Below are 15673 nucleotides of genomic sequence, written 5' to 3'. Positions count from 1 at the left end.
TTGACTCCCAATAGCTTTGGATTTTAGAGGAGATCCCTTCTCTCCCCAAAATCCCTATCAGCCCCCTAAAGAGACTCTCACTGGCTCATTTGGATCATGCATCCAATTACCTTATTAAGGGAGTTGGGAGAGTGAGGCCTAGTGATTGACAGGCCTAATGGGTGTGGGAGGGGCAGTTTCCAAAGGGGGAAAATGGGCTGTCTTCTAGAACAGAAGGACAAGAATGCTGGGCAGGCAGAAGCAATAGTTAGCCCTGCCATTACTTGTATTCTCACACAAAATCATGCAGAAAAATACCGAAAATCGTCCACAAAAGGGCTCACCAGCCTTCACAGCCCACCTGTGGATCACAATGGAGAGCCAGCTGCTGATTTCTTTAAAGGCTGGAATTATGTGGCAGGAAATGAATTACCAATTTTTACCTTCATTGAAATCAAAGAGTAATCGATTATCAGAGCTAGAATGTATGTTAGCCTCATTTTACAGGTGGGGCAACTGAGGTCTAGTCAGAAGTGACTGATCCACACATACACGGTAAATTCATTGCCATCCAAGACCTGTCCCCAGAGCTCCTGAAGCAGGAATCTGTGTCCCTGGGGATGCCCTGTGGCGGAGAGGATGGGACAGAATTCTCACCGGTTGGCCCTTGACAACACAGGGACAATATCCTTTGGTTTCTGTGCTTTATAGACTCAAAGCCACCGGGTGTGAGATCTCAGGCACATTTTGGAGTGACCCGCAAAGCTGTTGGCCCATTTCATTGTACTGCCTCTTTGTAGAAAGGCTTTGGTTAGACAAGAATTTCTTACCTCGTAGAACTTTCTTGAAGCGGCCACTTGCTCTCAGGCCTGATTCTGTAAACCCAGCTGGCCAGATGGGGCCTCTGCCGCCCTGTCCACAACCAGTCCTCCTGGTAAGAAAGGTTCTGGCCCACACTGCTGGGCTCTACTACCCAGCAGCCCGGCAGCCTGGGCCTTTCACTCATTTTGGATCAGCATCCAATCACCTTATTAAGGGAGTTGGGAGGGTGAGGCCTAGTGATTGACAGGCCTCATGGATGTGGGAGGGGCAGTTTCCAAAGAGGGGAAGTGGGCTGTCTTCTAGGACAGAAGGACAAGGATGCTGGGCGGGCAGAAGCAATAGCTAGTCCCGCCACACAGATTGGATTTGGGTGCACCCGAGGTTCTGACCTGGCAAATCGACCTTGACTGCTCCTAGTATCTATGAACTGCTGTTGCAAAAGACTGGAGAGACATTCTAATTCTTGGAATTGCTAATCCATATGAATAATCCTACTGCGAATAAGTACATATGGACAAACATGACTGAAAGTGAGCATTTGCTAGGAGCCAGGCCACGGCACTGAGGACTAATGTGCATCAGCTCGTTTATTCCCGACAACAGTCCCAGGAGGTGGGCACTGCCACGCCCCACTTTTGACAGTGAGGGGAGTGGGGACCACAGAGATGACCAGCAACAGCGGGTGTTTATAGAGGACGTCCATGGTACACGTTGTGGTAAGTGCTGTGCTTACATGAACTCATTTACCCTCAAAGTAACCCCAGGAGGTAGGAACTACTATTATTCTCACAGACAAGGAAGAGGGGGTCCAGGGAGCTTACATGTCTCACCAAGTCCCCCTAGATTAGCGGTTCTCAACCTGTGGGTCACGACCCCTTTGGGGGTCGAACGACCCTTTCACAGGGGTCGCCTAAGACCATCGGAAAACACATATATAATTACATATTGTTTTTGTGATTAATCACTATGCTTTAATTATGTTCAGTTTGTAACAATGAAAATATATCCTGCATATCAGATATTTACATTATGATTCATAACAGTAGCAAAATTACAGTTATGAAGTAGCAACAAAAATAATTTTATGGTTGGGGGTCACCACAACATGAGGAACTGTATTAAAGGGTCGCGTCATTAGGAAGGTTGAGAACCACTGGCCTAGATGGTCCGTGGTGGAGTCAGGTTTTGGACCTAGAGCTCAGCAAGCTCCTCTGCTTCGGGGATGCATCGGGCCCCAGTTGAGATGGGAGGGGACGTATGGGGCTGGGGTTCAGGTCCCACTGGCACCCACCCAGCAGGGCTACCCTGGAGTAGGTTTGGTCTCTAACACACCTATAGAGCTCACAGGGGCTAAAGGAATTGGTTGCTTCAGCAATACCACAGCTGACCCATATTATGGGAGAATGGCCAGGGATCCCAAAGAAATGAAGCCAGCTGCGAAAGAGAGTCCCGACAAAGCTGTACGTGGATTTAAACTTGCTATCCATGCGTCCCTCTGGTTTCTTCTGAGCCGTGGGCAGTAGCACCTCTGACCTCCTAGCATCCTTGGGTTTGCAGGGTGGAGCAGCTGGGACAAGAGACTGGACAGGTGTCCCCAGGTGGGAGAGGGCTTGAGTGCCCTGCTGAGGGGTGTGGGCGGAATGCTGTTGGACACAGGTTCCCATTGTCAGTCATTAGAATACCACCTTCCTGTTTTTTTAATATGTCTGAAGACAGTATGTCGTTGCAGGTAAATAATTTTAAGAAAAAAAACAGGCTCCCATTTTTATTTTAATAAGTTTACTTTATGTAAAGAAATACCACTATCAGAAAGGAGAAAGTAGGATCATTTTCAGTGCACAGAGAGCACCAAATAGGAGAACAATAAAACAATGAGGACAAAGTTCGGAGCCTGAAGCTTTCTCTTTGCTCCAAGAGAGGCTGGCAATGGTTAGAGGAGTGTTTCCAGGGCTAAACGGGGACTCCCTCGTTTTTACTGAATCAGGACTCAGAAGTGCTCGCTGAAGGAACATTTAACCACAGGGTTCAGGGTTGTTTAAGACTCTGTACGTGAACTGCCTAAAATCATTGCAAGGACCCACTGGGGTCTCTGAATTTTAGGAAAGCCTCCTGCAGCAATAGAAATCCAGTGATGGACTTTTAAATAAACTTCATTTTTTAAAATAGACTTTACTTTTAGAACAGTCTTAGATTTTCAAAAAATTGATCAGGTGGTTCAGCGAGTTCTCAGATAAGCTCCCCCTGCCCAACGTACCGTCTCCTCTGTTATTAGACCTTTCATGAGTAAGGGCTCACCAATGAAAGCACCACTGACACATGGTCATTAACGAAGTCCACACTTCACTCTGGTTCCCTTAGTCTTGCCTAACAGATTCCCTTAGTCCTCCCAGGATCTCCCCCAGGGACCACAGTCCACCTAGATGCCAGGCCTCCTGAGGCTCCTCTTGGCTGTAAGTTTCTACACCACCCTTGATGTGAAGATCTTGATGCTTTTGAGGAGCACGGGTCTGCTTTCTCAGAGGTTGCCCATCCTCTGGGATTTGTCTGATCTTTTTCTCCTGATTAGACTGGGGTTTGGTTTACGGGAGGAGGACCACAGCGGTAAAGCCCCCTTCTCACCACATCATCTCAGGCGCACGCATCTCAGCGTGACTCCCGGCCTTGCTCACCTGGCTGAGGCATGCTGTCAGGATTCTCCACTGCAGTTACTCTTCGCCCCCCCTCCCTGTGATGGGTTTCTAACGTGCAGAGATGAATGAATAAATCTCTGTCCTAGGGAGAATGTTCTGCGGAGAGAGTAGATGATACACTGGCTAGAGAGAAAACAATCCCAAAAGCCTTTGGACAAAAACTGTTTGAGCTCTGTCGTTGTTTGGATGAGTTTCCCCTACCCCTTGACAATATCTTTGCCTCCCTTAGCCTTGCCTTCCCGGGCTAGGCTACGTGAGCATCTATGGCAGGAATGGTCAATGTGGGTGGTATAGACCCTTTCCCAAGTACAAGGCAAAGCCAACATTTCTATGGTTTAAAAACAGACGTTGTCTGTGTCAACACAGTGACTTCACTTAGGGAGAACTCAGGAGAGCAACTTTGCATAAATTCAAGACACAACCTCCACGTCTACATAGCTGCCTCTCACTGGATAAGGGCGCTATGGCTCCTTGAACTGGGGAGGAGAAATGTGAGGATTTAAATAAATGTATCTTTCAGGATTTTTTATTTTGTAAGTAAAGATTTTAAAAAAACTAACACAAGATACTTTGAGCAAAAATAAATATATACATGCATGGCTTCATGCAATAAATAGTTCAGAGGTACTGGGTTTCGGGTGTGGCTTGTTCCAGAAACTGAAATGACTTCTTGCTCTTTTTCTCTTGGTTTTGCACCCTTCATGGCAATGCATTCCCGAGCCCCCTCGAGGCTGCATGGGAAACCCCAGGACCTATGTTTCTCTGCCAAGGGGCGGAGTCCTGTGCTCTTCCCTGCTGGGAATGGAGCCCTCCTCAATCTTGGGATCAAGAAGGGGAAGGTGGAACCCGGAATAAGAGAGAAAATGAATTCTGAGGAGGGAAACGTTGAATGCACACAGCAGTATGACATACTCAGTGCAAACAACCTTAGGGACTGGTTTACTTTTCTTTTGAAAGGACTTTTGGCCCAGAGAGGCGCACCACAGTGTGCATTCAGTATCATATTGCCAATCAAGGCACCTCAGCTGAAATCTCGATTGTATAACGATATGCACTCGCACACCTGCAAGCACCCTCTGTTTCTAAATCTAACCAATGGGAATTATGTCTCCTAACTACCCGACATGGGCTAGGAGAGGATAAAATGAGAAAATGTTTAGGAAAATCTTTTAACTATAAAAGTCCCTTCATAGCTCTAACAAGGTCCTAGAGCAGCGGTTCTCAACCTGTGGGTCCCGACCCCTTTGGTGGTCAAACAACCCTTTCACAGGGGTCGCCTAAGACCATCCTGCATATCAGATATTTACATTACGATTCATAACAGTAGCAACATTACAGTTATGAAGTAGCAACGAAAATAATTTTATGGTTGGGTCACAACATGAGGAACTATATTTAAAGGGCCAGAAGGTTGAGAACCACTGTCCTAGAGTGACTTGTTTCATTTTTTACAACCTGTGTTCAGAGAAGGAACTCTTCCTCCTAAGTAGCTCAGGTATAGGGTATGATGTGAATGTATCAAACAACAGATTTGAGAATACGGTTGCCACATGCCACAACATGATGGATCTCCCACGAAGTTAGGTGAAAGGAAGTGGATACAAGAGAACATACTATATAATTCTATTCATACAAGGCTCAGAAGTAGGCCAAGTTCATCTATGGGGTTAGAAGTGAGGACAATGGCTAACCTTCTGGATGTTAATACCTGGGAAAGGCACAAAGATTTCCTGGAATGCTGGTACTATTGTGATTCTTGTCCTGGGAAGTTGGTGACATGGCTTTGTTCAGTTTTGGAAAATTCATCAAGTGATATTTTCAAGATTTGTTTACTTTTCTCTCTGTATGTTATATCTCCTTTAAAAAGGTTATCCTGAGATTTTTTTTTTTAATCCTCACCTGAGGCTATTTTTCCATTGATTTTTAGACAGAGTGGAAGAGAGGGAAAGACAGAGAGAAACATCGATGTGAGAGAAACACACGGATTGGTTGCCTCCTGCACACGCCCTGTCCCTGAGCAGGGCTTGGGCCAGAGGAGCCTGCAACCGAGGTATGTGCCCTTGACTAGAATTGAACCCGGGACCCTTTGATCCACAGGCCGATGCTCTATCTACTGAGCCAAACCGGCGTCCTAAGATTTTTTTTAATGCTATTAAGAATTAATCAAGTTTCAAATTAAAGAGACTGGAAAACAAGAGCTAGTGGGATGAACTTGGGCTTCAGATATTTCTGGCCAGCACTAGGCCTCAGAATTTTTTGGCAGGACAGAGAGGTAAGTGTGGAGTCTGGGAGCCGGGGGAAGTGTTAGATATACTTGCCATTTCTCCATTGTCCTCCTTATTCTCTGGAAGGCTACCCCTGGCCAGCTTCACCCGGTGTGTTCCTGCCTGACTCTTGAACATACCTGAGTTCAAAGCCTCTGGAATTGTTAAAATCCTGACTCCACCACGTCCCAGACCAGCGACCCTGGGCTGGTTAGTTGGCCTCTCTGTGTTTGTTTCCTCATCCCAAAATTATAAAACATTCCCAGGAGATTGTTAAAAACAAACAACAACAACAAAAAACAAGGATCAAGTGGCTACTTAATGTAATGCCAGCCACATAATGTATTCTAAACAAATGGGAATGATAAGTAGTGGTAACATTATCATAAACAGTAAAAACGTTCAATGAAATAAAACTGACGTTCCCTTGCTGACTCCCAGCCTCTCTCACCAGAACTGCTGCCGAGTTGCTGCTTGTTCGGAGGCCATTTGCCACGTCAGGGTTTTCCTCGACCACGTTTAATAACCAGTTTCCAGATCTGGATATTGGGGGCTGTAAATTTCCCTGGTGACTGTTGCCAATGACAGGGAAGGAAAGACTTGTGTAATTACCACTTGTACTTCCACAAAACACATGCACTCAAGAGCAAGGGTTTTGGACAATAAAGCACCGGCTTCTGAAAATGCAGGAAAGACCTGCTTGACTTGTATGATAAGAAATGTGCGCCTGGTGAGAAAAACAGAAAAAGGACTGGTACCGGCGTGGCAGAGCGCCATCGGAAGACTTTGCACTGGACAGGACCATTTCCCCTTTCCTCCCAAATGCCGCACACATCTGGAAGAGGAATTAAAACGTTATAATCAGCCAGGGGTTGGTTGGGAATCGGTGCCTTTGCCTGTGGCCAAAATCCGTGGCCTTAGTCTTTAGTGTTCCTTGGGTAAGGCAGTTGCCTTTCGTAGTTTATGTTACAGCATGGTTGTTTGCAAATGATGCCATGCTACTCACCAGCCTTCAAACAGGGCAGCTTAATGGGCTCCATGGAAATATCCCAAGGCAGCAACAAGCTAGGACTTTTGGAAATAGGAAGACACCGTAACTTCGTTTGGAAATTCTCAAGATAGTCCTTTGCAAGATGTTGGGCTTGGACCCCACACTCTGATTGAAGATGCTTTGGTTTCTGAGCATCATGGTTTCAGTTTATGAGAAAGGAAGTGGAAGTGCGTTACAGAGAAGGAACTGTGTTGCCTTTGGATTCCCCCCAAAGTGCTGATTTTTGGGGAAAGAAGAAAATGGATAAGCTTTAATCCCCGCCCCCTCCCGCCCCCGCAGCAGTGTCTGTGTATTAGCAACAAAACATCCCTGGCGCAGGCTTGAGTTGAGTTTGTTTCTGGAAGGAGCTGTCCACCTCAGCACAGGACCAAGGAGGCTGAGAAAAGGTTGAGCAGGTTAAGCTGTGTGAGGGGACATAACTGGAATTTCTTAGAATGATCTGTTCCAAATCTCCTGGACCTGCAGAAACTGGCAAGTCATGGCAGAAGAATTTGCCCACGAGTCTGACTTAACTAGTTGAAGAAACCAGGATTCAACAAGTCCAAAAGTGAGGACTGTGAATTCTTAAGGAACAAGCTCAGAGCATGGCACCTGGCATTTCTGAAAGGGTAGATGCCCTCCTACCGAGTTCACGAAATGGGACTTATTTTCCTTCCAACATTTATATCTCATGTTGCCCCAAACCAGTCAAAATGGATAACAGAGTAGTTCACTTTAAATAACCAAAGACTCAGGTGGGCAGAAAGAAATACAATTTTGCTCCAGGTGTTTGGAGGGGCAGAGCCTTTTCCAAAGTTGGAGAAGAGGAATCAGTAGTGGCATTTTGTCCAGGACACCGCGTTTCTGTGCACCTGACCTAGGAATTGTTAGCGCAGAGCATGGGTTCCTCCGGGCTCACCAGGGAGTCTTCTTTTCCCCAACTTAGGCTCATACAATTCACCTGGTGTCCAAAGCATACAGCTCGAAAGAGTAAAGGGTATTTGAAGAGTGATGGGAAGCTCAAAGGTGAGAAGTTGGATTCCAGATTTTGTGCAGTTCAGAGATAGTTTATGGTCATCTTTCCTTCGTCTCAACATCAGAGTAAATGACAAGATGCCCCTAAACCTTCTTATGTGCCACAGATTGTCTCTGAAGGAAAGAAAGCAGAAGCAGGAGTTCTTTGTAGAACAATTCACCCTTTCTCCTCCCAGACTGTGCTCATCGGTATGATTAAATGTAGCAGAGCTAGGTAAAATGGATACCACATTTGGAGCAAAGAGCTGTATTTTCCTTCAGACAATATTTTGGAAAAATCTGATGTCAGTTTGAACATTGGTATTAAAACACTCCATACAAATTCAGTCCAATGCAGCTGCAGAAATCTCACTGAAAAGCCAGTCCTTTTGCAAGGAGAGCACCTACCCGGATCGTAGCACGTGGTGGTAACTAGCCAATCAGTCTGTGCATTTGAGTCGAATTTCACAAGATAATTGTTTCGTTTCCAGGTCTGTCTTTAGCTCACCATTTGACCTTGGACTAATTGCTTAATCTCTCTTGGCTTCAGGTCTTCTATCTTGAAAGTGGCAATAATAATAACTTCCAACTACCTATCTCATCCGGGTATTGAGTGGATTAATGGGGTCATGTTTGTAAGGTCCTAGAAAATTCTCAAGAGGAAAAGTTCTACCACTTTTGCAATTCTGGCCGGGAATGTTGTAGAACCGAAGGAAAGACGGGCTGTACTTCATGGGGTCGTTATTAGAGATGGATGCTCTTTGCTGCCTTGTAACCAAGGAATGGAAACCTTTGAAAGCAGACCTTTCCATGACTGGGAGGTCGCAGGCTCTCCTTTGCTGGTGCAATCATCTGGAACTTCTGCGGCAACCCATCCTCCTCCTCTCAGCAGCCCAGGGAGCCCTGACAAAGGCTGCATGATCTCATGGCCACAGAGAAGGAAACATCACCGGGAATGTTCTGCTCCAGTCATACAGATTGACTTTTGGGGTAAAATAAACTCGTGTTGAGTTCTGTCTCTGCCAATCCCTGGCTGGGTGACCCTGAGCACACCTCTCCACCGTCCTGTGCTTCAGGGCCTCGGGAGCATGGCCTTCAGGTGAAATGTTTAGCATGTGTCCCGCACAGAGTCGGTTCTCGGGAAACATTACCTGTGTTAACAGTAATTCACGTATTCTCTAGTACCATGAGGAGTTACAGTGGGTACTAGCCCTTAATCAACCCACTCAGACCTTGTGCCTCCCTGGAACCTGGCTCTCTACAGCTGTCCATTAAGAGTGCCCTCATTTTTCCAACACTTGAGATTTCGGGAGATGGCCAATCCAAAGGAAACAGCTCAGTGTCAGGGATTTATGCAAATTCTCGTGGCATAGTTTTCTGTCCTTAGTGATCTGGCCCAGTGTCCTGACTTCCCAGTGGCTCTGAAGAGCTGACCTTCGCTCAGAAGGAAGGACATGCCCAGCCTGGTGCTGAGCACTGCAAATGCATTTTCTCATTTAGTGGCCGCAACAGCCCAGTGAGGCGGGGACTGTTAGGAACCCCTGTGCAGGGCGGTCAGGGAGCCAGGGTTTGGGGCGGTTAAGTTATCCAGGGCCATGTAGTTGTTAAACAGAGAAGCCAGATCTCAATCCTCGCTCTGACGTCAGAGTCCTGCTCTAACCCAGTGCTGCCCAACATAATGCGAGCCACGTATGTCATTTTACATTTGCTAGGCACCATGCAGTGGTTCTCAACCTTCTGGCCCTTTAAATACAGTTCCTCATGTTGTGGTGACCCCCAACCATAAAATTATTTTCATTGCTACTTCATAACTGTAATGTTGCTACTGTTATGAATCGTAATGTAAATATCTGATATGCAGGATGGTCTTAGGCGACCCTTGTGAACAGGTCGTTCGACCGACAAAGGGGTCTCGACTCACAGATTGAGAACCGCTGTATCTAAAGAGTAAAAAGAAGCAGGAGAAATTAATTTCAAGAACATATATTTTTCGTCCAATATATCAAAAATATTATGATTTCAACAAAATCAATATAGACATTATTAATGAGATACTTTAGGATCCTTCTCTCTTTTTTTGTCCTAAGGCTTTGACATTCTGTTTATAGTTTGCATTTCTGGCTACATTTCGAGTGCTCGACAGCCATGTGCGGCTCACACCCCCGGTACTGGACAGCGATGCTCTAACCACTGCACCAGCCCGCCGACTCTTTGAAGATTGTGTCACGCAGGTTTACCCCTGTATTTACTGAAGAAGAAATGAGCAGATTTTCCACTTTTAATGAAGGTAATAAAATGGGAGTTTTAGAAGCACAGCAGGGGTTTTGCATGTTAATTTTTACATTCTCAATTTACCAAACAATTAATTTAACCTTAAAGGATAGCCATTTCCTGAAATGTCCTGCTGTTTTAGCTTTTCCTTTGTTATATAAGTGTGTATATTTATACAAGTTGATGCGAATACATAGCCATGGAATGGATGACTAAGTGAATGAACATATTCACCACCAGGGAAGAGGGAGATCTCTCAGGCAAGGAAGATGTGTTAGCGTCATCAGGACAAGAACTTCATCTAAGCGTTGCCCCCATCTGGAGCCTTTCCTGTAGCACAGTGCCAGGCACATGAGCTTGCAAGAAGTATTTTTTGTGGAATAATTCATGAACCCACATTGAAAATCTAGTTATGTAATATTATTTTCCTAATGGGCATAGTGAATCTAAGGTCTTTTTTTTTTTTTCTCTCCCCGTGAATATTTGGATTTTAAGATCCAAAGTCAACCCTAATGGATTTAATTTATTTAAATTATTTAATTGTGTTTCCAAATGAAACAGCATTGAGAGACCACAGCATTCAAGAGTCTACTTTTAAAAGGTAGTTGCTGACTTTCCCACTGATAGTCTCCAATATGTGGAAGCCAAGTGTCCCATAGATGTAGGAGCAGGTCAGGGGCTGTATCATCCATCACCCAGCTTCGGAGTGTTTTGTCTCCAAGAGAAACCCCTCACACACTCTCTTCCTGGCTTGGACCTCACCGGCATATCCTCAGGGTGCTCCCCAAATCCCTGCTTGATTTGCCAATGGAATCTTCTCCCACTCCACAGCATTCATACTGGAGTGTTCACTCCCCATGGTTTCTTCCTGGCCTGACTAGATGCTCTGTCTCACATTAACTGAGGATGATCTCAGATCACATCTCCTTTCATCTCTGGGGGCTGGTCCAAACCCAGCAGGGAACAGGTTATCTGCCATTTAACCCAATGCCCAACTTTGCCTCTTTTACTTAAATATTAATTTTTCTATAACAAGCAAATGCCATATATTATCAAAACTCCTTGAATTGTAAGTGATAAAACCCAATGCAGACTGATTTCATGGAAGACTGGCAACGATGGTTAATATGGGCCTCATCCAAGGGCTCCAACAAAGTCAGAAGGCCAATGTATCATTTCCCCTCCATTGTGGGGGCTCTGCTTATTTTTGTTGCCTTCACTTTTAACATTGCTTATACAGTGTGGTCCTTCCCAATCCCTCACCCAGAAACTCTACATGTACAGCCAACCAGGTTAGTGTCCTCAAAGGAAAATTGGTTCCTCTATCCTACTATAGCCAAAACAAAAAACTGATCTGTGTCACATGACTCTTCTCTGATTGGACAAGCCTGAGTCACATGCTCTTACCTTGACTCATGGGATGAAGCCAGCCCTGCTAAATCACTTGGCCTGTTAGGCGAGTATAGGTGAAACCTCAAAGAATAATTAGGTGCTCCTACCAAAGGAAGGAGAAAACAATGCTGGACATGCAACAGCTCTAAGCATTCAGATGAGGTACCCTGTCTCCAGAGCTGACAGTCCTGTATCTTCTTTCTTTAATAACAGGCCTGCTTTTCCTCTACTGCTGTGACTCACACACACTCATTGTGTAGCTTTAATAAGCACCATGCTGCACATCATTATTGCACATGCCTGGGTGTCCTGCTTCATTGTGAGCCCTTGAGAGCAGGAGCCATGGCTCATTCTGCATCTCCATGTCTACATAATTCCCGACACATAGTAGGTAATTGAGGAAAGTTTAACATAAAAAAGAAAGAAACAGATGAACCACCTGTGACTCAAACTCCTGTCTTGTGGGGACACCATTCAAACACATGTTCACCGTTTTATGGCCCAAGTGAAAACTCTCCATCACAAACAGTGATGTTTGGAAGCAAACTGAAGAACGTACCATTATGAGACTGCACAGCTAGGTTCAAAACAAAAAATAAGTAAAAAGATGCCATGTGACCACTGCATCAGGCCTATGGCAATATGCAAATGATTCTTCTGAGGCAACCCTTTGCCCTTGCTGAACACTCGTGGGACTTCTAAGGTGGCTAGCCAGCACAAGGAGAAATCTCTAATGTTGAGCTTCATTCTGAAGCCCTTTAAGCCCTGTTCTAAACCCACTGAACTAAGAGGCCACAGGCCCAGTGACCTTGAGCCAGCAGCAGTAACATCCAAGATGGTGGACAAAAACATTTCGGGGGCTTCCATCTCACCCATTCATGTGGGACTTTCTTGTGAAGCCTGTTCAGGTCTAGCACCCAGTAAGTGCTCAATAATTACCTGTTGACTAAAATGGAAAAGCCAACGTGATCTGGTATATACAATACTAATTTGAGAAATGAATGGGTGTACCATAATGCTTACTTAATGAGTGGTTGATGATCCATAATATATGATCCATGGATATTTGTTGAATGAGCAAACAATGAAATGAATGAATGAATGAATGAATGAGTAGCCTATCAGTTAACTTTACAGGTATTACTTTTCGTGTGCTTTTCTTCCATGTGTGTTAAACTGCTCTTTATTTCCTTTAGCTATAACTCAGTCCCAATAAACAGACTCTTCAAAATTTATGATTTGTTTCTGTTTTCTGTTGTTGAATTTTGAAATAGATGCTGTTATCATATGGATTGAATCCCATTTTAAATAGCAAAGAGATATGTTCAAACATCCTTGAATTGAGCACGCAGAACGAGGAAGGGATGTCGCTTATGTACTGACTAATCTCTGTTATGACATATCTGCATGACTGAGAGGATCATGCTCCTGGGTTGAGAAGGAGAGGGCTGTCCACAAATGACACGTGAGTGGAGCCATCGTGTTCCTGTATATACTCAGTAGATATATGTACCGGCTGGAATAGGTAAATTTAATCCTTTGCCATCATTCATTTCACTTTCCTGAATTCTGTGGTATTTCCAAGGAATGACTGCTTTTCTTCTGGGTTAAGTAGAAATCTTTGCTTAAGTCAAAACCACTTACTTTAAATACATTCAGTGACATTGGGATCTTTTGCCCTGGGAGTGTTTCTCATGTTTTTCAAAGTCAATGAATTGTCACTGGACCTTAATGGACATTTACAGAACAGTGAATCAAGGATTTAACTGGCTGGAGAGGGAAAAAAGCCTTTATCCAAAATTCACTGATCTATTGAGACAGGTTTGGGAAATCATAACAGTGTCATTTTACTGAGCATTGATGATTATAGCAGCAAAGTATACAACATTAAAAAAGAATTGGGATTTAATTCTGCTATTTATAATTATTTGTGGTCCCTTTTAAGTAGGCTGAGGCTATTTGCATAGAAGAGTGATATCATATTAGAGTCACTCCAGTTAGAATTCAATACGACGTGAAATTGTTATGATGTCAGAACATTCTTGAAAAGTTTAAAAATGTCATCAGCTTCCTAGATGTCTTGTGCATGGTTTGGTGTCAGGAAGACCAAGTAATTGACTAGATAGCTAAACTCTGGCCTTTTTATTTGGCTAATTGGCTATTATGCAACTCTCTTCGTTAAAATGTTCCTCACTTACTGGTTTGATATTAAAAATCTGGTGTCTCGTAGCTGAAATTGACCAGAGGGCTGTTCACTTCTTATTCAGTTTTGAGATGTCACTTTTTCTCTTCGGGCAAGTCCATTGTGTGCTCATTCAAATGTGTTCTCCGGGTCGGCTTTCCAGGTCATCAAGGAGGGCTGCTCTTACTTCCTATTTGAAAGGGGTAGATTAGATCTATTTTAGAATCTAGTTAGAACCCAATATGAGCTTTACCCAGCTGCTTTCTAATGACATCTTATTCTTCTGCCAGCTGGTTTCAACGTATAAGTCCAAAATTTGGGGAAAATATTACAGTTTTCTAGATTCTCCTGCTAGAAAAATGGAACTTAACGAAAGATTTTTAAAGCCTGCTCTTCCATACCCAAAGGAGATGGCTGTGTAATGGGTTGCTTGGGAACCAAAGTAATTACTGAGAATACCTGATGCAGCTTTCTAAATCCTAGTACACAGATTTAGGCACACGATATTGAAAATTGTGAACAATCAATAAAATAGGACAAAATAAAAATTCCAGCATTTTCTTCTATCCCTCAGATAAGAAAGCTTCTTTCCTATAATTAAAGGGACATGTGTTCCCCCCAAATGGTAAATCAATGTTCTAAATCTAGCATCTAGATGCCTGGTGGCCCACATAAAACATGGAACAGGCAAGACTGACCATTTTATAAGAAAAGGCCAGTGAAGGGAAAACAACTTTTTAGAAAAAACCAACATGACAAGAGGGGAGAGTAATGGGATACTGTCTTTCTTCAGAGGAAAACTATTTCTCTTATCAGCCTCTGTCCACTTAAGGTAAGCCTTGTGTGGGAGAGGCGGGGGGAAATGTGGACACATTCTGGGAGCCAGGGAAACACCTTTTTAAAAAGTTTTGTCTTTATTTATAGGTAAATAAAGTATGGTGGTTAAGGTATTTAGAGTCAGAGTGCCAAAGTTCAAACCCTTGTTTAGCCATTATCTGGCTATGGGCATGATCATTCATTCATTCATTCATTTATTCTGAGCATTTTCTCTGTGCCAGTCATTGGAGGTTATAGCTTTGAACAAGAAAGGTGAAACCCCTGCCCTGGAGCTTATGTTTTAGGAGAGGAAAAAGAAAATAAACAAATCTATAATAATAAAAGCATAATATGATAATTAGATCCGACAGCCGAGTGACCTTCCAGATGTCCTTCCAGTCAACCTTCTGGATGGAGCTGGGGCTGCAAGGGAAGCCCGGGTCCCAGGTGCCTGCCAGTGGCCAGAAGGAAGCCCAGGATCAGGGTGCCAGAAGGAAGCCAGTGCTGGTGGCAGGGGGAATAAAGGCCTACTCTTACACGAATTTCGTGCATTGGGCCTCTAGTAAATAAATACACATGCATGCAAATAAGATAATTTTAGATTGGGATGAAAGAAGAGAATCAAACAGAGTCATTGGCAGGGAGAGTGGGGGCTGCATTAAGTTGATATGTACGCTGAGGTGCTGACCTGATGGAGTGAGGACGCCCAGATCAGAAGAACAGCTTTGCAGGCAGAGGGAGCCTCAGGGGCAGAGGATGCGTTCTGAGGAGCCTTGCAGGCAGGTTGGCTTGTTTGGGGTTTATCTGGTACACTGAGGAGTCCTTGAAGGACGTTAAGCAGAGGAATGATGTGATCTGAGCTGCACGGGGGAGAGAGACCCCTGACCTCATCAGGGCTAATACTGGAGCACCAGACCAAGCCCTTTTCAGAGAGCAGGGAATGCAAAGGACACTGCCCATACAAGGTCAGAATCCAGGTGGGTGGCTCAGTATGGATGCTGCTGTTCCTGACGGTGGTGCTGGAATGGGGGCAGGGAAGTCATAGCTTCATGGTAAGGCAGTTAGTGAAGTCAGGACAAATCTTTGACAGCCCCACGGAACTGGACTTGAATCAGGCCTTCCTGGTGGGGCCGATCTGGTGGGCGTCGTGCTTGGTGCTTCCTGGAGTAAATCGGAGCTTTCAAGAAAGACTTTTTCCTCTTAACATCAGTCT

The sequence above is a fragment of the Myotis yumanensis genome, unplaced genomic scaffold (assembly GCF_028538775.1).
Source record: "Myotis yumanensis isolate MYYU_CA2020_CCGP unplaced genomic scaffold, mMyoYum1.0.hap1 SCAF_14, whole genome shotgun sequence".
In the NCBI taxonomy this organism is placed as follows: Eukaryota; Metazoa; Chordata; class Mammalia; order Chiroptera; family Vespertilionidae; genus Myotis; species Myotis yumanensis.
The sequence above is the reverse complement of the archived record's forward strand: the minus strand, read 5'-3'. Positions refer to the sequence as shown.